General features: G+C 46.5%; 1 long non-coding RNA gene across 1 annotated transcript; it reads left to right on the top strand.

Annotated features, from left to right (window-relative positions):
- Nucleotides 1-8,486: 8,486 nt before the first annotated feature.
- On the top strand, nt 8,487-23,099 carry LOC135365833 (uncharacterized). The gene is made up of 4 exons (XR_010413948.1): nt 8,487-8,553; nt 10,474-10,539; nt 20,641-20,801; nt 23,012-23,099. It is a non-coding gene; the product is annotated as an uncharacterized LOC135365833 (long non-coding RNA).
- The last annotated feature ends 2,883 nt before the right edge of the window (nt 23,100-25,982 follow it).

Raw genomic sequence — 25,982 nt, 5'->3', positions numbered from 1 at the left:
GATTATCTCCCCACAATGAACATGACAGTCGCCCGCAGGTGGGTTGATGGCGATGTTTTCCGCTCAAAAATGGCGGACTCAGGGGCTGGGCATGTGCGTTCGCGGTGTCGGAAATGGTTCATTAGAGGTGGGACGAATCCAGAATTTTGCGAATCCAAATCCAAGGAAGGTTCTGCGAATCCACGAATGAATCTTTCGAATCCTTTCTTTAAAAAGAGTTTAAAAAGCCAAGAAAAAACAAACTTGTACTGGAGAGTGTTTTGAAGCAGAATATGATATATATTTGTTTAATGAAAAAAGTTCAGTTTCAGGAGAAAGTATACCCATATAGTTTTGTTAACATAGTTAACATATTCTTCATCGACTACAAGAAATACATAAATGCTCGAGTCTGAACTATTTCTATAAAGCTAAAGCAACAATCAAAAGCAAAACCATATTACTTTTATACTTGCAATGTAACAGTTGCTAAACTTTTAAACTCTTTCAGTCCAGAGCAATGTATACAAACATACAAGAAAACACCAGTCGGTCAACTCCAGCGGCGACAATGTGAAAAAAGAAACGAACAAACATGGTCGGTAGATTTGTAAGATTCGATTCGCCACTTTGGGCACTGGCATTCGGATTCCCGAATCTTGAATCCGTGTCTAAGATTCGTGAATTTCAAGATTCACGGATTCGGTTGGCAGATCCCTACATTTAATTATTAATTAGGACCCCCTACAGTAATTGGGATCATCCAGGAGGTCACCACAGTAATTGGGGAGCATCCAACTCGTGTCCAAGCCGCCTTGTGTGTTGTCATAAAAAAGATAAAACAAACAGATAGAAATAAAATGGAGATAAGCTGTTTAGTTGAAGATCAATGACACAATCTTGAAGAAAGAGGTCAGGAATGGCCACTGACCATCGTTGGGGTGACGGAGCACAGAGGCAGGTGGTTGGCTACACAGTTCTAAGGCATCACACTAGGTGGCTCCACCTTTCTTCTTGTGATCACCACTTCTGGACACCCTGGGACGTCAGGTGTGACATCATCATGGTATGTCTGGGCAAGTTAGCAACACTCATAATCGAGACAGAGGAACGTAACCTGCTGTGAAAGCAAGAGTAAGATATATTCAAAAAAGACATCATCAATGACAAACAACAAAGAATTAGTTGCACAACAAATCAGAACTGAATTGTAATGCTTTTTTCTCCTCTATCAAGTCATACATCTGCCCCCAAATTGTTACGTATTGAGTTAATGTCCAGATAAAATTGTTAAGAATTATGCCAGTGCAATTCAGCATTTTAATCCCAAAGACTTACCAAATGAGTCTTAAAAAACAGGAAATAACAATGTCTTAACAAGTAACACTATCAATGGCAAAATACAAGGAGCTCAGTGAGGCTGTCCTTTCTATCTGAATGCCAGGCAGATAAGTGAATAATGACACTTTGTTCCTCCTGAATAAAGCCGTGCATCACTCCTCATTGCTATTACTTTATGAACTAATTGAATTGTAAAATTATTAAGAATCATCTAGAACTACACCTGTTTAGATCAAGGCGTTTCAGCACTATCGTCAGCAAGACAGTGCTTCAACAGAATGTTTCTTGTCAAAAAAGACAAAATACTGAAGTAAATGCATCAACAAAAGAAAAGCATGCACGACAAGAGAGAACATGTTTGGGCATGTCAGGACATTGCTCAATAAGTACTATCACACATGCAAAACCACGTGATTGATAGACAACATAGGAAACCGAGCACAGAGAAACACATGAACTAAGTGGAAAACACATTCTTCAGGATCAAACTATTTCTAAGCACACACACTCAACTTATTTAAACAAAACAGTCCACAAAAACAGTCGTCATCGTAAATCGCTCCAGGAAAATGTACACCATCAACCAACTTTTTATTTTCTGTGGCTGCACTAATGGTCAACTCAATGCTACAGGCACCTGAAACATAGTGCCACTGAATGGCGTCATCACGTCGTGCCTGAAGAGGTTTAGAGTGGGGCTAGGCAGTGGCGTGTAGGCAGTAGGCAGTTTCTGTGACTGTGGCATTCCTTCCAATATCTGGAGGTGTGACAGTAGCTGGGCCCTTCGCCTACTTTGTGGCTGTATTCATCGTGCGAATTGCTCATGTCTTAAGTGCATTGGCAAATTATTCCACGTCCGTGCATGTTAATCCGCAGAACGGACAGGACGTAACCCCACGGCACAGTGCTTGTAAGCTTTTACACTGCGTGCTGTGCTTTGCGCAGAGACGACTATCCCTCATGTGAAACTATACGACAAAAGCAAAAAGGACTGAGAGAGAAAGAGCGATAGAGAGAGATTAGATGTGAGGCAATAGTCGAACACCCGAAAGAGATCTGTCATCCGCATATGTGGAAGGTAGATGAGGATGACATACGAGACAGGCGAGATGGTCGTTGGACTCCACGCAAACAGACAAAGAAAAACGAGCCTTAGTTTTGGCCAAGGGTCATCAGAAATCAGCGAGTTAAAGCTAAGCCCGAATTCTTCTCGATAACGATTCCGAAAAACTGACAAGCCAGTCATGGTACTGATTTCACCTGGATGGCACCACATCTCTCGGCTAGATGCGATAACACTGCTTGTCTCGATTTGAGGCCGCGGGTCGTACGCTATCTAGAGCTTGATGGTATGCCAGCATCACTCCCGTTCTTGTCCTTGCTCTTGTCCCTCTTAATACGTGCATGCTGTCTGCACCTATGGGAGAGGTCTGTCTGCACCCGATCTCAGGTAGCGTGACTTCTTGACCTGCGCGACGCACAAAACACCGACGGCACCTGACGCATCTTTATGGCCTACGGCTTCAGAGTAGGTTGCACGATGTTTTCTTTTTATACTTTGTTTTGCTGAAAGGCTTGCTATTTTGAACAGATAAGAAATGTCGTACTGCTGCGTGCCAGGATGCACGTCCAATGCCAAGAAAAAAGTCAAGGATATTTCATTTCACGAAATACCGAGTGAAGAAAAGCTACGAGCACGTTGGCTGGAAGTCATACCCCGCCGGAACTGGTGCCCAAACACCACCTCGGGATACACAACTGTTTGCAGTCTCCACTTCCTACATTTCGACTTCAAGGAAGGATGCAAGAGACGTCGCCTCAAGAGGGGAGCTGTCCCAAGCGCGTTTCAGGACACGTCCTCCGTTCAACCGGACCCCAAAAAGGCAAGGTACACAGAAGAGGTGGATGACAGCCCAGAGATATCATGCATGGTGGAGGCGACTGCTACTGGTTCTGTTCTCACGGACCTGGCGGGAGCGCTTCACCGTCCGCAGTCTCCGCCTTGTCTCTTCAACCGTGGTCAGCCTGCGCTCGGTGATAGCAGTTCTAACTGAGAATCGGGAAATGAGCCTGAGGGACATGACGGCTGCTCTGAAGGAATTAATGGCCTATCGACCACAGTTGAGGACCAAGCCATCCAAGCCGACGTCCGTTTGTGAACAACAGCATCCGTGCTGGGACGACAAAGGTGGGCATGGAAGGAAAGAGACCTGAGAGCTCTGGTCCAGAAGCTCCAGCGTGCACTTGATGCGTGTAAGACCAAGCTGAAAAGGTTAAAAGAATACAAACATGCCTCCCAGTACCTAAACATGGTTGAGGCTGCGGAGAAAATAAGTATCCGAGCAAGTTTCCTCGTGGACCAAGTGAAGAATTTTGCGTGTAAGTCGCAGTCTTGGTTCAACATGACTCTGAGACATGCCGTAGTGCAAAGGAGCCTCCCTACGAAAGCCTACGAGCATCTGAGATCCGCAGGCATGCTCAGGTTGCCAAGCAGGAGCACACTCCAACGATTCATGGGGAAACTTCGCACATCAACCGGGCAGGTGGGCTTCACGCCCTTAGTCCAAAAGAGGTTGCAAGCGAAATCAGCGGCGTTAACTTCTCCTCAAGCGAAGCACTGCTTCCTTGTAGTAGACGAAATGAAAATTATGCAGCGCCTTCAGTATGAGAAGCAACGCGAAGCATTTGTTGGAGAAGTGGAACTGGGACCAGATCAGGAGCCTGTTAAATCCAACGAGCTCGTTTTGGCTGACGCACTGCTGTGTTTCATTCTAAACGGACTTTCTTACCCTCTGAGGGTTTCGGTGGGATATTTCTTCACGTGGAACTGCATAGATGCTCAACTACACGACATTTTCCGCTACGTACTGATACAGGCGGAAGGCGCCGGATTTGAAGTCCTCCGCATCGCGACCGAGTTAACATCCTTGCCATGCGACTGCTATGTGGCGGGAACCTGACACATAGTATTAGCCATCCAAATGACATGTCAAGAAAGCTTTTCATCGCGTATGATCAATGCCATCTTGTCAAAAATGCCCGTTCACAGTTCCTGGCCCATGGTCTCGGTAAGGACGGCAAAGTTTTATCATTGCACATCAAAAAGATGTACAAGGCGTAACAGAACAGCGTCATCAAGCCTGTCCGGTTTATCACGCGAAAGCACGTGTATCCGACAAACATTGAAAAAATGAATGTCGAGCGTGCTGTTCAGGTCCTGTCAACACCAGTAACAGCAGCCCTAAGGTGCTTAATTCAGGCCCTTCAAGAGCAGGGGGGCCACACGTGCGATATCGGCTTTGCCAGCGCTGGTCCCACTGTACGGTTTATGGGAGCTGTCTACCGCTGGTTTCTCCTCATGGATGTAAGCAATTGCACACAACATGTCCACAAGAACCAGCCTGACTGTGAGGAGTACCGCGACGCTGGCGATAGGCGCCTTGAGTGGCTAGAGAAAGACTTCGTCGGCTTTCTCAACACCATGAAACGTGACAGCACGAAGAGCCAGTTCCTCAGTCAGGAGATATATGAAGGGATTGTGCTCACTTCTGTGTCGAACGCCCGATGCGTCAGGTATCTCCTTGACGAAAGGAAGTTCCAGTTCGTACTCACCAGAAAAATGTCCTCAGACCCACTTGAGTCCTTTTTTGGATGGCTCAGGAAGTGTTCTGGAAGTAACCAAACGGACACAAAATCAGTGCTCGCTGGAATTGAAAAGGTCCTAAAAACAGGCTTAGTTTCGGCGTCTGCGAACAGTAATGTCCAGCACGATGAGAGTTTCAGCTCAGATGTTGCTCTGCCACATGGAGAACTACAACAGACCGACATGGACCAGTTTTCACAACAGGCAAGGGCAGCCCTCGAGAGGAGTGCGGTGTCCCCACAGCAGCTCCTTCCTACTCACGGCAACACAGCACTGGCAATGGTTGGGGGTTACCTAGCATGCCGCGTGAAGGAGAACTTCCATTGCGACCTGTGTCTGGCTCTGCTGGTGAAGCCCCAGTCAGCGGCACCAATTGACAGATTGATCTACCATCAGGACTGGGGCGGCTCTTGTACCCGTCAAATAGCCTCCTACGCCTTCTTTCTTGTCTTCATAGAAACCTTTCTTAACTGGACAGGCAGAAAGCTAAAGTGACCACTTAAGCAGGCGGTCGACTGCGTTGTGGACATTCTTTCAAAGCAAGAAGAACTGAAGTGCCCGAGTTCTGAACACCATATGCCCTTACTTACTATGTTGTGCATGAAATTCTTCCGACCAGTCCGGACGAACTATGCACTCTCAGTGACAGATAAGAATTAACGATGTTGCCAAGCTATTCTTTGCAAAGCTCTTTTCAAGGAAAGCGCTTAAGCTGTAGCACCAGCGTAGTGATTCCATGTGCATTCTGAGCATTCGACAGATCCACTGTAGTTAGCCTCACCCTACGCAATCTCACCGACATTCCATCAAGCTCCATTTTAATTCTTGTTGTTGTCGTCGAATACTTTAGTTGTGTTGGAAGGAACGTTGGTTGAACTGCGGCCTTTTTCTTGTTGTACGCGCTTAAGTTGAAACCCCTAGTCAATCATCCTAGAGTATGTAGTGTAGTTATCCCCATCCCACACCATCTCCCACGTCCTTAAGTCCATCATACCAATTTCATGTTTATGTTGTGTAGTATACTTTAATTTAAAACAAAAGTTTGTTTTGTGCAAGCCGGGTCCACGTTATGTCTGCTTTGTCGCGAGTGGTCACTGGCCATCCCAAACGTTTTCGGGTGTCTCTATGACTGGGAGAAGCACACAAATGTAATCAAAAGAGCCCGGGAGGTTACAGACGTAATTGTACGTGTAGCAGGCAATGCCATGTATCAGAAACCCGCATATAACGAGAGTACATTTAAACATTCTTGTGCGGTTACTTAAAAACAATGGTTTTTAGGCGCGAGACACACGTGGCTCGCATTTCACCGCGGAGTAGCAGACGACAAAGCGTTCACGCATTACATCACATAACAGCAAGCGCCGTTCTCCAGCGAGCACACCCATCGGTATGACCATCACGATCCTGAGAAACTGGCGCCACCAAAGTGAACGGTCCTTCCGCGTGTGTTTCGCGCTCCGTGGGCAGGCATGATCAGTATATAGGAGGCTATGCCACAGGTATACAATCCTGTAGCCAATCGGCCTTTGTATTGCCAACTGTAGGGCGTTCCGGATGCATATACTGAAACACAAATTGCTGGGGGTACATTAATTTAAGCGTAGGGTGGCGTAATACGTTTCGGACGATGACGAGAATCCGTCCTCGCAGCTATCCCGCAGACCAGCATAGTCAAAGTGGAGAAGCTGACATTGTCGACACCCATTCCTCTCGGGTACCATGTTTTTAATTCAGGCTGTCGTCTGTAGCACGGCTATATCGTGACATCGATAGGTTTCCCCTGCGATATTTTACCAGAATGCAGCATGGAACCGTGAAAACGTGATCAGAGAGACACAATCTATTTTCGCTTGCTATTAATTGACACAGAATGAGTAAACCTTCCAAAGAGCTGTTGACATGAGCTCAACAAGTATTATGTGCACAAAATAAGTCTGGTGAACCACATTATTTCACAAGACACATGTTTATGCTAGAGGACCCACTGTGTGTAGCCCCTCATACACCACTTAAACGCCTCAAAATTTCCGGTGTAACATATGTTTGCCTCAAAGGCAAAAAAAAAAAAAAAAGAACAGGGTAGCATCGGATATCCTCTGAAAAACTCCATAAAATATCTTGCGAGGCATATCGACCCGGATAAAGTGTAAAGTTACTTTGTGTATATCGCAGAGATGTATACACAGGACGTATGTGATGTCCAAGATATTCCCAACTTATTTTGGATATCCCTGGGAGATTGATGGTTTACTGGCTAAAAGTATAGTTGAGCTTATTAAGACTGGTACGGGCTTTTGATGATAGTTTTTCTAAACTGCAATGCAGGAGTGAAAATCATTAATATAATAGTAGTGCAGTCACATCATACAGGGTGTTCAAAATTAAGCTTTCACTAGCACTTTATAAATAGGCGAACAAAAGAAAAACTGGTGCTATTTTTCTGTTCCTTGAGTAATTAACAGGTGCTACATAATTAGCAGCACATGTTTCTTACACAAGTAGCGTAAAGTTATCATCCGGTTTCCTGTGATCGCTGTGTTTGTGTAGCGCTCGTGAAAGCTTAATTTTAAACACCCTGTATATCTATTCCCGTAATGTGGTTTGTCTAGTCTTCCGTCGTGCGCGAGTGGAACTTTGCCCTGGCTTTCACGCCTTTTTGGTTACAGTCTTGCATGTGTAGCTTCAGACAATCAGTATATGAGCATAGAACAGGTTGCGCATCACGGGTTACATCAGCCTAGTAATGATGTTGAGTGTTCCAGGGTCCCAATTATTATTTTACAGAGCAGTGGTTCGCATAATGAGAGAGGACTTCATAGTGCTGTTGTGATTCTAATCATTGAAAGTACAAAGGGTGCTTTCTGTTTCTGGGGTGAAAATGCTTAGTCGCTATGATCAGATTTCATGCAAGGTACCTTTTTTGTTGAATTTTAATGTGAGAGTGAATGCCATTAAGAGTAGGATCAAGGAAATAATCTTACGATTCAATAAATAACAGGAGGTATGTCTTGGCCGCTGCCAAGCCCCACTCGAGAGGTTTAGATCCAAACCTCTTCAGGCAAGACGTGATGAGGTCACGCAGTGACTCTATGTTTCAGGTTTTGTAGCATTGTGTTGAACATTAGTGGAGAAAAACTGTAGCCTCAGAAAATGGAAGGTTGGTCGATGATGTGCAGTTTCCTGGACGGATTTACGATGAGGACTGTTTTTGAACAAGTTAAGTGTGTGTGTTTAGAACTAGCTGGACCCGAGCAACGGACCCGTTTGCAGAACAGACTGGAACCGAACCAATTTGGAAGGGGAGGGCTTCGTTTCGCGAATGGTCTCTTGTTTTCTACCTTCTGCTGAAAGAAAAGTAGTACCGAAGGTCGCATCTCTTTCAGAGTGTCCGTGTCTCTTCTTGCCCCACCTTACCCTACATCTACAGGAGCAGACATTCTTCTTTCTGATATGCTAAACATGACTGTAGGTTCATTCTTTCCCAATTTAACTTTGATGTCTTTTTTTTGTTTGTTTTTCAGATACTGATGTGGTGCAAGTAGCTCCTCTACCTCCCGACTTTGAGAGGGTGAGCTACAAACGGTACAGTAAGTACACATTACTATAAGTACACAGATTCCGAGGAACAAGAAGATAATTTAATACAGTGCTGGTCGGTGAGCTCATAGAAGTGCCTGCCGTAATCGTGTTAGGGTCGATTCACTTCGTTGCACCAACTGTTCCGCATAACTGAAGTGCGCGAGTAACGAAGCGAACTCATTTCACATGGTGAGCAACTCGCCGCATTATGGTGTTCTATAAACTCTTCAGAAGACGCGAGAAAATGCTATGGTCGTCATCTTCATCCGCTTGCACGAGAATAATAAGTGAACAAAATCCGATTTACAGTTTGCACGGTTTGGAACGACATATTCAAGAACAGATGTTCCCGTAAAATGTTTCTTGCTATGCTTCTTGCTACGCTCTTGTTTCTTGCTAAAATGCTACGCTCCTCTTCTACGTAAATACCCGGTGACGACCAGGACAGCGTCATTCTGATGATGGGACTCGAATGGGACCCGAAACGTTAACTGAATTTTGTTATGTTTGTTGAAAGCCAGTGCGGTTCAAACTAGTAAAGATGTCTACTCCCGGCAATTGGACTATATTCAAATGTTTCTTGATGTGAACCTCTTGTGCAGCTTCCATGTTGCTAGCGTGTTCTTTTCTGGATTGGGGAATTTGAGTTTCAGACGTGATGACCAGACAGCCAGCCATTGCGTTTTGAAGTCTTCGGAGGAGAAGCCAAGTGATCGACAGGTTGTGTCTGAAGCCTGCCAAGGAAATTGCGCGTGGGGTAATTTCCTTTTAGCTCTTGCAACCAGGTAGCGCAAGCCGTTATTTTCTATTTACTCGTTCAGGAATACAAAGTTTGGGTCAGTTTGTACAAAAAGAGGTTCCATAGCCAATGCTAGTTCTTGGACATTATTTTGTTATCTTGTTTTGATAGCTGCTTTATATGGCACACTGCTAAAAATGAACTTCACCGCATAGCACGCTCCTAGCCAACCATCATCTCGAATGATATCGTTGTCTGTCCTGATTTGTTGAAAACGGTACACTCTAAAAACAGAACTTCACCGCATAGCACGATGTGCGCCAACCATTGCCACGAATGATAGGGCTATCGCTTCCGATTCGAGGAGTGAAGGGGACGTATGCCTTTTTGTGGCAATTTGGGTATATGCTAATTGCCACAAAAAGGCGTACGCCTCCCTCTCTGCTCGAATGAAAAGCGATAACCCTATCTTCGCGCCAATAATTGGCACACTACATGCTATGCGGTGAAGTTCTGTTTTTAGAGTGTAGGCGTACGCCTTTTTTTCTGACAATTATTAAGAGCATAAGCTTCACAAAAAAGGCGTACGCCTCCCGTTTGCAACAAATCGGGGTAGATAACGATATCATTCGAGATTACGGATGGCTAGGAGCGTGCTATGCGGTGAAGTTCATTTCTAAAGGTGTAAATGTATACGCTAGGTAGGTCAATCGTAAACAAATGGCAAAAACAAATATGCAGTATAATACATATTAACGTACAGTATATACAGTAGGAATAGTTGAATTATTATCACGCTAAGACGACGCAACTGAGTTGCGCAACCCCGTTGTGCGCCACTTAACATTCATCAAGATGAATCTACCCTAACTTTTCGCCGAGTCTGGAATATGGATAAAAATGAACAAACCATGCTTAGTCATGGGTCATTTTTGAGCACACGCGTAATCTCCGACGAATACATCCTTCGCTAGAGTTCCTGTATCCGAAACCGTACTGATATGTAACGGGTGTCTCAGGAACGCACTTCGCGCAAACATAATCATTTTCGGCATATGCTCATCTACAGGGACAAAACTTATCTGTGTCGGTCGCAGCGGGTTCCCGAAGGGAAGCCGCGATGTGATTCATTTCTGTTAAAGACATACGTGGTGAAGAAGAGCTTTAATTACCTCGTTCCTTCATGCAGTATACAATGTCTGGCAATTCACTGTCCAAGGAACCAACGGCGATATCCTATTCATTGTGAACAAAGGTGTGTAACAAGCATTACTGTATCAAGGATTGCCGATACGTCTGTGTTAAGTGCCATCGTCTCCCAGAGACGCATTAGTGGGTTTTAGCATATAGTACGCTGTGGCCTCTGCGCACTTAAAGGGTATCGTTGATGGCTCTATGCACACGCAAAATATAAACAGAGCTTTGCGCAGTGCGCAGGACCACCACGCAGTCCCTTACGTATGCAAAGGCGGCAGAGTACGACATAGGAAAACCCACTATCAAGTTTCTACCGTGCGCGCGTTAATATTTTTAGTTGTTATATATCCCGGCAAGGTCGGTATCATATCAAGTATGTAAGCAAGCAGCTATGAAAATGGCACTAAACACAAATCACGGCGTGATTCCTGAAGGAATCGGTTGCGCCACGTGATCCGATTATGTATTTTCGTACCGTTTGGCACGACTTTGCATCGTTGCGGTTTTTTTTCTTCATCTTATGTCAAGCTTTATATTACTAATAACAATAATGATAAATTTATTTTCCTTAGGTGTCCAAGAACAACTGTAGTGATATCAGCGTTAGTGCACCACTGAGACATACAAAAAGTACATGCACGTACTTTTTGTGGTAACACAGGAAGACAAAACGAAGATATATAACACTTGCAGTTAATTGAGTGGAGGGTGAGAAGACGTAATATTATGGTTCAAATACATGTAATTCGAGCACAACATGGAACAGCTGATTTGACATAGTTGACCAGTGGTGTCATGAAAAAGAAGGGCGATCACGTCTCAGTCGCGTGGGGGTGCGTGAAAGCTGAACAGTGTAGTATCCCCAAGAACATACAGGGTCCTCAGGATCTCCTCACAGGGTCATCGTGTCCTCGTCCTTCGATGTGTGTCCCAAGAGCGTCCTCAGGACGACACTCGCGGATTGTCTGTGAACAGCCATTTAGGTCCGCCCTTCAGGTCCGCTTTTATTCGTATCAAGCACAGCGTTACCTTCTCACAATGGTAGACCGCTACGCTAGGTGGCCAGGAGTGGTACCCTTGCCCGAAATGCCGACACCGTCGCTCACCCTCTCTTTACCACCAGGATTACGCTGGCTACGCCGAACGTATCACTACCGACCAGGGCCGCAAATTCCAGAGCACGCTTTTCACCATAGAAATCCTTAGGAGTATATGGTACACTCTTAGAAATGAACTTCACCACATAGCACGCTCCTAGCCAACCATCATCCCGAATGACAACGTTCTCGCCTCTGATTTGGGGAAAACGGGAGGAGGAGCCTATTTTGTACCATTATGCACGGCAGAAAATAGGCTCCTCCTCCCGTTTTCAACAAATCTAGGGCGAGAACGCTGTCATTCGGAATGATGGTTGGCTAGGAGCGTGCTATGTGGCGGAGTTCATTTTTAAGAGTGTAGGGGCGAGGGGAGCGCCATTTTGAATCAGTCGGCGTTGTTGCAGCAGCAGCACTCTGCTCCGCCGCTTATCTTATCGGATAGCATAACGCAGTTAATACTCATGCTAACTGATACAAAGCGAAGCGTGTGCTCAAATATGAAGCACATAAACGGTACACACAACAAACGGCCATGTACATTGTGCATAACAGTTGTGTGGGGAGTTGACAAATTATATCTACCATATACAAAAAAAAAGAAGCCAGCAAGCCTACACTGAACATAAGAAAACAAAAAGGATTTTGACATAGTAACAAGCACAGGTAATTTTTCACTGAAACCCGGAAATTGGGCGAATAAACGAGACGGAGGGCGTCACCACGTTTTTAGAGGATTAGCACACAGCTGCAATCCATTACTGAAGCCGTGAGATATTGGACGGACACGATACGAAGAAACACAGACAGGATACTGATGCAATGTGCATGACGCAGTCACCGCGTTCGTCCATATATGTTAATTCTGATGCCCACACCATCCCACCCACAGGCCTTAGCTACGAGCCTGGATAGGAATGATAAGTGACAAAACCCGTAGCGAACGAAAACAGCAGAGCATGCGTTGCCAACAGTTTTCGGAATTGCCCCTGTTTACAGAAGATAAAAATACGAGGCCTACCTGAGGGCATCTGCATTCAGAGCGGGAAGAGCCGCGTTCAAGTCATTTGCTCTCCTACGACCCTTCTCGTCGCTTTTCCTTCTAGCTTCTCTCCATAAGATTTCTACGCTTTTTTTCGAAGCTCATGCACCTGCTCGGTGTCCACCACCCTCGCATCACACCGTACCACCCCGCTGCGAACGGCTTCGTCGAGCGTTTTCATCGCCAACTAAAATCTGCACTCATCGCTCGCCTCGCCATGACCAGCTTGATTGACCACTTGTCCCTGGTGCTACTCGGCATCCGGTCGGCTTTCAAGTCTGACCTGTCCTACTCGGCTTCAGAATTGGTGAACGATACGATCCTTCGGTTACCTGTGAACTTTTCATCTACCGCTCCACCCAGTCCCACCACTCAGCCTGCCGACTACGTCCTGGGGTTGCGCAATTACTACAGCCAGCTCGCTGCGACCCCTCAGAGCCAGTCCTCCTCTACCACCGTCCTCATCCCTCAGATCTCGCTTCTTGTACGCATGCTTTTCTGCGTTGCGAAGCCGTGCGACTGATCCTGGCCCCTCACTACGACGACCTTTACAAGGTCCCCTCCCGCACCAGCAAGATCATTGCCCTCGACGTCATCGGTCACAAGCGCCTTAGTCTCCCTGGAACGCGTGAAGCTAGCTGACCTTGACTGCGACATCTCCTTCCCGTGAGCCAGCGCGCCCGCGGCCACCGACACTCCCTGCCCCGGTCGCCGCCGCCGGACAAAGATCTCCTGGGCCAAGCCACTACATCAAGTTTCTGGCACTTCTTTGGAGGTGGGGGCGCTGTAGCGATCAGCACCATCGCTGTGGTCATCAGCCTGTACGAAGTGCCCCGACAATAAAAGTCGTATTATATATATATTGGATTGGATTGGAAAAGAAAGAAAAATATGGAGAGGTTAGTCCCGACCCAGTCAGAACTGGCTACTCCAAAACGCGTATATATATATTACTCACGTGGTACTCGTATCGCTCGCTCAAAGGTGATTGAGTTTGGTAAACAACAGGGAACAACATTTAAGCTGCGATACGACACGCACTTTGTTGGAGATAAGCGATATACCTTCGTCCCTGACGAGAACCTTGTCCGCGAAGTAAGCCAGACTCATATCGCTAATGTGACGTCAACATAGCCACCACAGGAGCCACCCTTGTTACGGCCTTCTCCGTCTTCCCGCCCTATCTCATGTCTTTACACTAATATACGCAGCCTCATGCCAAAGCTAGATGATCTCAATGGTATTATTGATTCTTCTCAGCCAGTCTTCAAGCATGGCGATCGTCAAATCCCCAGCAATTATCGACCAATTTCTCTGACGTCCACCTGCTCCAAGGTTCTAGAGCACATTATTCACTCTCATATATCTTCATTTCTTGATAGAGTTAATTTCTTCTTGAATGACAAACTCGGCTTTCGAAAGTACTTCTCTTGCGAAACGCAACTCCTCTCTTTCACTAACGACATACACATAAACTTAGACATGAATGTCGAAACTGATGCTTTATTTCTAGACTTCAGTAAAGCTTTCGACCGTGTTCCCCATCAAAGGTTATTTGTGAAATTGTCTCAACTGAACTTAGATCCCCTGGTATTTTCCTGGCTGCACGGTTTCCTATCCTCCAGGTACCAACGAGTTGTAGTCAACGACTGCCTTTCTCTTCCCGCCCCCGTACTCAGCGGAATCCCTCAAGGTTTCGTTTTAGGCCCTTTGCTTTTTCTAATTTTTATCAACGACCTCCCGGTATCCTTAACTTCTCAGATTCGGTTGTTTGCAGATGACTGCGTTGTTTACCGCACACTATCTGACAGTGATGACACTTGTGCATTACAATCTGATCTTGACAAGATTGCCTCTTGGTGCTCGACCTGGTGCATGACCCTAAATATAGACAAATGTAAGCATGTGCACTTCTCTCGACGTAAATCTCCTACAGTTAATACTTACACATTATCAGGACTTCCTTTGGAATCAGTCTCATCCATAAAATACCTTGGCGTTATTATCTCTTCCGACCTTTCTTGGAAGGCCCATATCAACAAGATAATGTTGGACGCCAGTCGCTCTTTAGGCCTTTTCCGTCGTTCCCTTTCTCTGGCTCCGCCCAAATTAAGGCGGTGCATCAGAGCCGGCACTTCGTCGTCTACAATCGAGGGATGGCGCAGCGAGCGAAATGGTTCGCGCAGACACCGCTTCACAACATTTTGGCGCTTGCTTGGAAATGCGGTACCGCTGATGTAACGTCTTCTTATTCTGTTATTTTTGTTTTCTCTTTGCGCGCGACGGGTCAAGCGAAATCTTGTGCAAACATATGACCGCTCGTGCTCACCCATGCCAAGTCCAATACTGTAAACACGCATATCGCGCTCAGCCAGACGGAACAATTAGTGGCGCGGCTTTTGAATGCGCCCAGGCTGTCCAGCTGTCTCCTGAACTTCTTCGTCGATCTGTTGCTGTTCCGTGCTGTGTTCTTGTCGGGCGAAGGGTTAGTCACCAGTCGTTTCGTGTGATTTCGGCAATGCTTTCGCATATAATAAATGAAATTCCTCGTAACACAAAAAACCTAGGTTGGACACGACGCGGTTGAAACACGTTGGTGTCGGCATGTTATAGCTTACCGACATTACGCGGAAATTGCGAAACGAAGCCGCAACCTGTTTTTGTTATTTTCTGTCACTCTGGGCTTACAAATCTCAGACCACGTTGTGGTGGTACAAAACACTTCATTTACTTGCACAGTCAGCGGAAATGAAATAAAACTGCAAAGAGGCTGCATGACGTTTCCCATATCCTTGGACATCAGTGGAGAAGGAGGAAAAAGGCAAAAGAGAAGAAGAAAAGGGAAGAAAAGCAGGGTAGAGGAGAAAAATGTGTCTGCCTGGACCATACAGCTGCTTGGAACGTAAAGTGCGAATGGAGGTTTCCAGTTTGGTCGTCTGTATAATTCGGGTCCGTTGTGCTCATCCTGGTCGTCACTAACCACGGCCCCAGACTTCACCCAAGCACAGATCAGCATGCCGCGAACTGGGTCTCTGATGTCCCATTCGTCTGGAAGTGACCTTCAGCTCGTGGTTCTGTCAGTCTGGATCTCGGAGTGAGAGCATTTCGTAACAAATTGTCATTGTGAGTGTCATCTTGCCTATCCGCGCAGGAACTTCCAGAAATCCTCTCTAGCTTTCTTTTTCGTCCTCGTCGTGGCTGCCGACATCACGACCTTGTCTCGATTAGCAAAAAGCACACGGCACACTGATTACAATTGTTCTGGCCTGGCGTACTTCCTTCTGTAATCGGGAACTCTAATTCGCATGCTTCGAGGATAGCGAGGGTCAACAAGCTCTAGCAGGAGGCAGTCGCTATAAATTCGCGCAAGGTACACCACCCTTTTCTCGTTCCGCAAGGCGTCGTCCAGTACCTACAACGAAGAGGCAGTACTGACGGTTGGTTATACGTGGAGTTGGCCGTGGATCTGGTATCGGTAGACATGCGTGCACTTCCACAGACCGCACTTACTTCCTCAGTTCCGGTACGTGACTCTGTCCTATACCCTTGCTACGGTCCGCCAGTTGGTCCTGATATTTCACGAATGTTCCGGTCACTATACACGGCATGTTCAGCGCAGCACAGAACTGAGCATGGGCTCAATATCGCGCTCCACTAGAGAGGACTCCCAAAACTACAGCGGTGTTCACGTCCATATGATCTTGTCCGATGCTTGGTGGACGCTCAGTGTCAGCCACACCCTTTAGTCTGTACATTTTGCACTGCAGTGTTAGTTCACTGCGCAATCCTTTTCTGCGTTCAGAAACGACTTTCATGTCCGCAAGTGCACAACAATGGGTGATGGTTTCCGAGCGCCTTGAAGCTACTGAACAGGTGCATTAGTGACAGACAGACGTAACTAAAGCCCACAATATTGACATGTAACTAAAGCCCAAAATACTGACATGTAACTAAAGCACTTGTAGAGGGGCGCATCCTGCATACTCTACCAAAAAAAAAGACGCCGTAAGCCGCTTTCTCCTTTCTTGTTTCCACCGGAGGCTCAGCGACTGCTCTATGGTGTCTTCCTGTAATGCGGCATGCTCCTCCTCTGAGAGCTCAAGCAATTTTTTGTAGTCGATGCATGCCGTCGCGAAGGACGTTGGCTCCATGTCTGGTCTTTGCGCTTGTTCCCCATAGTCAGCAATTCGGCGCTCGGGCTTCTTACGCAGGGCTGGAAGGCTGGCCTTCTTCGCTTTGGTGTTGAGACGGCGCTTGGCCCTTGCCTCTTCACGTGCTCACGTGCACTACAACGTTTTTGAAGGCTCAAAGTGTACTTCCCTGGCTTTGTTTGACACATCTCCTTGTGCTTTCCCCCAACAAACTTCGCGATAACGGAATTGAAGTGCTCGGCGGCGTTATTGTCAACATTCATCAACAAGCTGCGAGCATTGCCTGCAACACGACTTAGTGTGATCTCAGTGACTTAGTGACTCAGTGACTAAGTGACTTAGTGACTCAGTGTGATCTCAATGATCTCCAGTGTGATCTCAGTGCGCAACCCTGTTCTGCACTCATGAATTATTAGCGAGTTTTAGTATACCGTTGGTAACGTCGCCGGTAAGTTACCGTGCCCACCGGAACCAATGACAGCGTGCGTGATACAGAATCTTAGCTGCTGATAGAGTGCGGTAGACGCGGTAACCTACGGGGCTCCCGGTAGCGGTATACTAAAACTCGCTATTTCCATATCTCAAACAGCCAGAAGCTTTCGTGCCTGTCCGCAATGGTTTTGCTTCAAGTGTTTCCTTTATACGATAGCTGACTGGTGCTCTGAATTTTTTCTTGCATTCCTGTTTTTAATACACAATTTCCAATGAAGTGAGGCTGAACGCGATCGTCCCGGCGTTATATGGGGGAATGACATGCCACGTTCATGCCCTCCCCCGCCCCTCCCCCCGAGAAAATAAACATCGATGAATGAACAGCTCATGTATAGTATAGTCCGTTCACGTATTTGCGGCAGGGCTAAGCTGCGTGTGCTCGTGCTCCTGCGTCACAGTCAACGTCGGCTTCGTCGTCCACCTGCACGTGCAGCGGTATAGCATTTCCAGCGCTCAAATTGTTGTGCCTTGTGACGATACCCTCCATGAGAGATGGCAGCACTGCGCTGCCCATTCTGAAGCGGCGTACTCCACGGATGACCATACCTGACAAAAACTCGTGTGCCGAGTCAACGGCTTAACATAGATGAAATCTTTTTGTTGGTATTGGTTCTTGATATGTTTTTCTAGTGCGTGATCGAGCCAGATTTTCGATTTTGGGCGGCTCTATTTTGTAAGCGAGCGGAATCTCTAAATATAGCTTTTCCCAAACCTTTCGACGACGATATAAAAATTTCTGAGTCTAAAACGCAAAATCTGCTTCGATCAGGCACTAGATCTAAGCATCCTCTTCCATTTAAAAGCAGTTGCACGGAGATCAACCGAATTTTCGCGGCGCTACGGGAGTTGAAAAATGTATGGGGATTCCCATAGAGCGTCGGTGGTGATGCACCGCCTTAAAGCGACTGGCCTACACTACGCTTGTACGTCCACGGCTGGAATACGCGTCTGCAATCTGGGACCCGCACCTATCCTCTCTTGTTACCTCCATCGAAGGTATCCAAAATAGGGCTGCCCGTTTCATTTGCACTAATTATTCTCGCTTCACGAGTGTCTCATCCCTCAAATCTTCTGTAGGACTTCCACTTTTGTCTAAAAGGCATCAGATTTCCCGGCTGTTGTTGTTTCATAAAATATACTATTCTAATCACCTACTTAAGTCATCCCTTCTACCTGCACCTGACTACATCTCCCGCCGAACAGATCATCTACTTAAGGTCGGATGTTATCGTTGCAAAACTACCACCTTTCTTTCTTCTTACTTACCGAAAACCATCAAAGACTGGAATCAGCTACCTTCTCACATTGTATCAATCAGTTCTAGACCTCACTTTGAAGCTGCAATTACAGAGTTTTTTTCAGTTTGATTGTACACATTTCAGTTTGACTGTATATGTATGTTTTTATATTTTGACTGTGTACGCTTCTTACGCAGAAGTGCTCATCCCATTTATGTGTGTGTATGTGTGTGTCGTTTCTACTTGTTTTCGTTGTTATTCGATGCCCTCCCCCTGACATAATGCCCCCTAGGGCGCCTTCAGGTGCAATAAAATGAAATGAAATGAAATGAAATGCATGTTGCATGAACAGTGCCTAGAGTGGATCTTCTAAGAGCCAGATTTGTCCCCTCTCTGTCCTGCGACCAGCCGCGTTATAATACGCTTGCGGGATAACGCAAGTTCGAAGAGCTATTTTAGGACTATGGATTTTGTGGAGAACCTGTTTAGAGAGAGAACGACAACAACTGGATAAGGTGTGGTGGCGCCCCGTAGTGATACGCTCTTAAAAATGAACTTCACCGCATAGCACGCTCCTAACCAACCATCATCTCGAATGATATCGTTATCTGCCCTGATTTGTTAAAAATGGGGGCGTACGCTTTTTTGTGACACTTATGCTGTTCATAAATGTCACAAAAAGGTGTACGCCCCCCCGTTTTCAACAAATCAGGGCAGATAACGATATCATTCGAGATGATGGTTGGCTAGGAGCGTGCTATGCGGTGAAGTTCATTTTTAAGAGTGTACCTTTTCCGATGCGATAGGGAAGGAGGACAGGGGGACCGTAGCCAAATGGGCGCTCATTGCAGTGTACATCTTTTGTAGAGATGCAGATTTTTTTTAAACATCAGGTGAAAGTTCTAAATATGGCGATGTCCTGGCAAAATCAAAATGAAAACGAAAGTGGCCTTTCGAGAAACGGACGCACATAATCCTCTTTTTTTAAAAAGCACGCCCAAGCCTTTACCTGTTTCAACCGACACATATAGAAAGTGACGATGAATAAATGAAATGAAAGAAATTAAAATATGGGTAAACTGATGCCAAGTGTGGTAGTAGAGGACATATATAGCCACAGCAATCACGCGTCGAAGTTGAAACAAAATTGCACGAGAGCATATTCTCCATTCTTTATATCACGGAGCGTTGCACATGTGTACACCAAAATTCGCGCTCGAGCCGCTGCCATGTTGGTGAACTAAAGCACTGAAAACATCCACAAGAGTATATTTCAAAACTCAGGTGACGCACGCGTGCGAAAAATGTAAAAGCGACACAGCCGGAAGTCAGGACCCGATTGTATAGACTTTATTTTTGCACAAAAAATAATTCTGTAGAAATCATTCATTTTACAGCTATTGTTCGCTGTTTTCGTTGAGCTTCTAAACGGTACACAAGAGTGAAGATCGAGAAGGTCGTATGGACCTTCTTGCCTGACCTGACGTGAAACCGGGCCTCTATAGCATTAGGAAATAACGGGATGGTTTCCTTTGTCACCGTATTTCCTAAAATAACTCTGGCACACCGTTTGACTTACCCCAAATGAATGCGACTTATCTTCCTCTTACGTGGTAATACGTCGGCATATACATATAATTGTCGGAAAAGAGAAACCTTTATCATACGTATCATGCTGTCCAAGCGCAAATAAGTCTATATATGCCTAATTTACTCGTTTCTGTACGTGTATCATGTATTTCATGCACATATTTTCTATTTAAAATCCTGTTAAGCTGTAACACGGTTCGAATACATATAATATTCAGTGCGTGCTTCACTCAGTTACGTTTAATTTTCTATACTGATTATAATTACTCTTTTGTCTAAGCATTATGATTCGTTATGAAATCTTAGCTATGCTGGCATCACGAGATGGGGTACTTGTCAGTCGGGATACGTGGTGAACAAACTTGTCAAATGACGTTGACGACAGAACATAACACAACACAGATAGAACAACATAGATACAGATACAGACACAACAATGTAGATAGCAGATAATCTCAACATGGCAGTTGCTCTGTCTTTGTGTGTTTATTTCACTGCTTTCTTCAATATCATCGTATCTCACATCTTCCATGTTTCTGGTTTTTTATGCAGAATATCAACGGTGTTTCGCCCTTCAACGTTTTTTCTCGCTCGCAAGTGGATCCTTCTTTGCTTATATGGTGAATATGAGTGGCGTTGTTGTGATGAGCTTCGAACGCCTTCTGAGACTTCAAGGCGGCGTTAAGGGATGTTTCTGCTGCTGCCTCGGGCAGGTAAGCAGCCCGTAATAGGTGTTTTTACTGCAGCAGGACAGCAATAGATGAAACCACAAAACGTGAACAACATAGTGATAGCAACATGGGACAAGAAGTCAAACGGCATGGTTACCGACTAAACGAATAAGGAGAGAATTAATAAAGGGAATGGGGTGGATTGAGTCAACGAGTGGAGATGAATGACGTGCAGACCTAGAGCGATTTTTAGGATGCATATTTAAGCTCACAGAGGGCTTGTCGGTGTATCTGTAGTATGTAGCTAGGGGGGCTACGTGGTTCCAGTATTACATTTCATTGGGGCGATTCTGGAACTCGTACTATCTACACAAACATGTGGTTTGCGTTGACCTAGGTTTTCCGCATAGGCCTTGTTGCACAGATGGAGGACAAACCATGCACTTGGGATACACTGTTTCGTCGCACGGAAAGCTGCATAACCGAAGTTTGGAATCGCTAGAGGTGTACTACATGTTATTCGTCACACACCAAGGATTAACCCCCCCACAGCCCACCCCACGCCCACAGCCCACCCCACGCCCACTAACACCACCAGCAGTGTAAAAAAAAGGACGCACAACACGAGTGTGGCGGCCCGTGGACGACGATGACGACGTGCCTCTGCAGCCACGCGGATACGGCGCAGGCACAGCAATTCTACCACTGTCCTAGTGTGAGGCCACGTCTATCTGCCCGCTGAGACATTTTATCATCGCCGGTCAGGACTCATGTAGACGAACACCACCTCTACATTTGGTGACCCGAACAACGAACACCATGTTCGGCGTAATTCGGCCATTCACCATCCTAAATTTTTCGGCGGCAAACCAGCAGCGAACCACCCTCTAGTAGGCAATGCTCACTGGGACCACTGTTCTACCGGGGACCCGCAGGTAGACCACAGTAAGCTGACTTTCCGGCCTCCGCCTGCTTCATGATGGCCCTCCCCAGCACTTCTCTGGTGACAAACAGCATTCACGCTTCGTACCAGTCGCGGTACTGTCGCCCACACAGGAACGCACTCACCCAGCAACGAACAGCTCTCAACAACGATCACTCAGTGCACTCCCTCAGCAACAAGACACGCAGCAACTCGACGCCACACAACGCACTCAAGCACCCAACCACTCAACCAATTGGCATTCACATCTCATCACTGGAACCCGCCCGGATCGCAGCACTCCTGTTCCCGCCATCCCGCTGCTGCTGCATCAACAGTTACAAGCACAAGCCGTATGTCCAGCCGTCCACCATCTACGGGCCATCATCATTCTCCTCTTCGTGGTATCGACGCGAACCTCAACCGCATGCACCGCTCCGCGTCTGAGGGGGGAGTGATGTGGCGGCCCGTGGACAACGATGACGACGTGCCTGTGCAGCCACGCGCTACGGCGCAGGCACGGCACAGTCCTAGTGTGAGGCCACGTCTCTACCTCCTCCTCCTCTACCACCTACCTCCTACCACCTCCTCTACACGAGCATCAAATGTTTACCAACTAGCAAAAATTCCCAAAAGACAGCAGCAACGGGTGTCTAAAGAAGAACTAAAGAGGAAGAACAGCACACACAAAACACCAGTTTCTGGACTCTCGTGGGCCTCTCTATTGCCTCTTTTCTAAGATTCCTTCGCCATTACCTGCAGTCTAGACTTCTAAAAATTGGCAGGGAAAGCTTGAGACAGAGATCGAACCTCTGCACGGGGACTGCACTAGACCCTCTTTCAGTGGTATACTACTACTACACTTTACTATTTCAACAAGATAGGCGGATCGCCATCCTTGTCATCTGCAGTGAGCACAACAAGCCCTCTCTCTTCAATCTCTCGGTTGCACACGCACGACATAAATACAATTACTAGAAAGCGTTGGAGCCGTTTGTCGTTCCTGTTTTACCTCTCTGGAGGGTAATGAATTTTGTGAATTTGCAATATACATTGTCCTGCGGATGATATCTTTGGACGTTGTCTCCAGACTGTCTTTTCGTCCGTTTCATAGGCATCGGCTATGGTTAAGTGTAAATTCAGGGTGCAGCCTCCTGATGTGATGTTGTTTTCTAGTACTAAGTTTTGTCTGTGCACCTATCACGTTTTCTGGTGTGGTAACCTGCTTGAGGACCGCAGTGTTAGTGGCACTTGTTTCAATTTCACGGTAGCGCCAGACTCAGTTACGTTGTTGACCACGTTGGAATATATTTTGCATTTATTCTTCCAGGAGATGAGGATTGAAGCTCCTCTTGGAAGACAAATTGCCTATATTACCGAAGATTGGACCCTGTGTGGTACCTCTCTCACGATCTATGATGCCATGGGAACACGTGTGTTCAAGGTTATTGGTCCCACCTTCCCGCCGTACTTCACAGGCTCTGACTCTCCAGTCGTGTTCCAGGTAGTGTTACCATAGTCACAGCAATGCGTGGTAGAACTTAGGTAAGGATGTTTTGTGGCATCGGTTGGAGTTCCAATGATGACAATAGCCTGTCCTAACCAAATAAGAGCAACGAAAGTCATAGTGCTGCGCAAAGCACTCTACTGAGCAGACAACAGACAATGATACACTATGTACCTCGCCATCCGTTCCCCATACGTCCTTTCAACTGTGTCAACTTCAAACAACCTGAGTTTGAAGACGAGATTAACATGTGTATGATAGTGGCAGGCTTCGAAACACGGGGGATATGTGACATGTCTGTGTGCATCATCACAAACCTTGTGCACTCTTAAGGATGAACTTCACCACATAGCACGCTCCTAGCCAACCATCGTCCCGGGTGAGATCGTTCCCTTCCCTGATTTGTTGAAAAGGGGAGGCGTATGCCTTTTTGTGACACTTATGCAGGAATGTTAATTGCCACAAAAAGGCGTACGCCTCCCGTTTTCCACAAATCATGTGAGAGAACGATGTCACTCGGGATGATGGTTGGCTTAGAGCGTACTATGTGGTGAAGTTCATTTTTAAGAGTGTGGGTCTTGTGAGTGCGCACTGTTATGCACACGTTAGTCCGTTATACTTAAGCAGAGAAGGCTGCTTCTTGTTCCCTCACTGGTGCAACATGTAACTGTACAGGAACACCATTTTTTCTTTATTTTGTTCATTGCGCACTTCCAGAGACGCGTCTCAAGAGTCTCGACAAGGCTGCGGGCGGAGCTAGGAGTGCACATTGCGCGCCCGCACGCAAGGCAGATGAAACAGCAGCGAGCAGACTCCATAGCTCAGTCAGGCACCCACAGCCCCCTATCTTCTCACATCATAACCACATTGTATTACTTCATCAGGAGTCGCTAGTTCCAATTGGCTGATGGAAATTACAAGCACACGGTTGGTTGGCATAGTTTCGAAACAGCATTCTTTCACGGGCAAATGGTCTAGCGGGCAGTTACGAGAAGGAAAGAGTGGTAGGTGGCAGCATTTCGACAATGCCTGTAGAGAGCACCTTTCGAAGAGATGTGTTCGCAGAGTTTGTTCACGGAGTGATTCTGCGTCTTTCCTGATATTTCTCGACACAAGAATCCTACAGACATTCCCACCAGGTCAGATCTGTAATGCAATGGTGAGCTGACACCGGAGGAACACTTTTGGGCGCCATCGTATTTTAAAATGCAGTGACAGCAGAGGCAGGATTCGCTGTTGGCGGGACATTTATCTTGTCATCGTAAGCCTCTATGCACTGCAAGAAGCGAAAGAAGATGCTCACCACGAAATCGTATGCACTCCTGTAATGTCGCTCCTTTTATAGGAGTAGACTTTGCGTGTCTTTTGCAAATTCGAACTTGGGTTGATTGCAGCCTGTCAACGAACGCAATGCTTTGTGCTCTGTAGGCATGATACACATTTGTAAGATACTTTTCAGTCAGTCGGATTCACCACATGAATGTGTGTTTTCGTTGTTTTGGAATACGGTGTGAAAACCAGTAAACTTGGATGGTAGCTAGAACCGGCCAAAAGGCGAGCAAAACTGAGGGACTCCTGATTAGTCCAATGGTAGGCATCACTGTGCATTTTCGTTTGTTGCATGCCTAGTGTTGCGTGAATAATATCAAACTATGGGCTCTATGGGGAGCGATGGGGGGCCTGGCTCAGTTCCCTGTTTGCCTCTTGATGATTGTGGTTGCGCCTAGGTGTGCTGTGTCGTTATGATGTTGAAGAGAGCACAGTGTGGTGGTCGTGGTCACACGGGTGTCTCCGAGAAAACAAGGAGAAGAGTTTTGTGCTTTATCTGCCGCGATTTGATCGGTACATAGATTTACCTAGTTTAGTCCTTCCTTTGGCTATGTGAGCGACTAGGCAGAGGTGCATAGCATCTTGTGTTAGCCATAGAGTTTCGTAGTGATGCGTGTTCTTCAAGACTGCCACCACATCAAGTCTGTCCCTGACATGCTCGTGCTGAAATCGCGACTGACCACCCTCAGGTCCTCCAGCATCTCTCTCGTGTCACTACTTGGCACATGCAGTGGTGGTGTAACCGCGGCGTTTGTCCTCTACCTACGGAGTACTGGTCTCCTGAGCAGCCTGTGCCATCGTGGGTGGGAGGGCAGAAGACGTCTGACTCGACATGGCCTTACCCTAATTACCCCAAAACTTGGTGACCCACTAAGCAATTATTTAGCAAGAACAGCAAGTTGTCCTTCCTAGCTGACGTTTCCTGCCAAAATAGTTTACCCCCCATGTTCGGAAGCGTGTGCTCGTTTGAAGGAGCGGTGTCTCCATAGCTTCTTGCATGACCGAATGTGCTTGCTGTGGCTAGACCTAACCGCTAGTCTTAAGCTACCTTGACTGACCCCCATGACTAGTGCTTGCAGAGCAGAGGTTGTACAGGCTCTTGCTTACACATTCGCGGAATAGCAGTATTCGCTTCGGGTGTGCCTGAAGATGTTTTCGATTAGACCTGAGCAGGGACCGCTATGACCTTAAGCCCCTTCCCTAACCCTTCCCTAACTCATGCAAGCAGTGTTTGTACACACTTTTGCCATGCAAACCGGAATAAGGACAATGGTGGCGCCACCTGGTGTGATGCTTTGCAACTAGGTACCCATCTGTCGTCAATTTCTGCAACCAGTAATGGCCGCCGAAGGTCGGCTGTGCCCCCAGACCACATTCTTTGCGATGCCATAATTGATTTTCAAATAAATTGTTTCCCTTCACTGTCTTTGCATTTATTTGTTTGACAACCTCAACTAGTCGGCTT

Source organism: Ornithodoros turicata, chromosome 8, assembly GCF_037126465.1.
Source record: "Ornithodoros turicata isolate Travis chromosome 8, ASM3712646v1, whole genome shotgun sequence".
Lineage (NCBI taxonomy): Eukaryota > Metazoa > Arthropoda > Arachnida > Ixodida > Argasidae > Ornithodoros > Ornithodoros turicata.
This window is presented reverse-complemented; position numbering and strand designations above follow the sequence as displayed.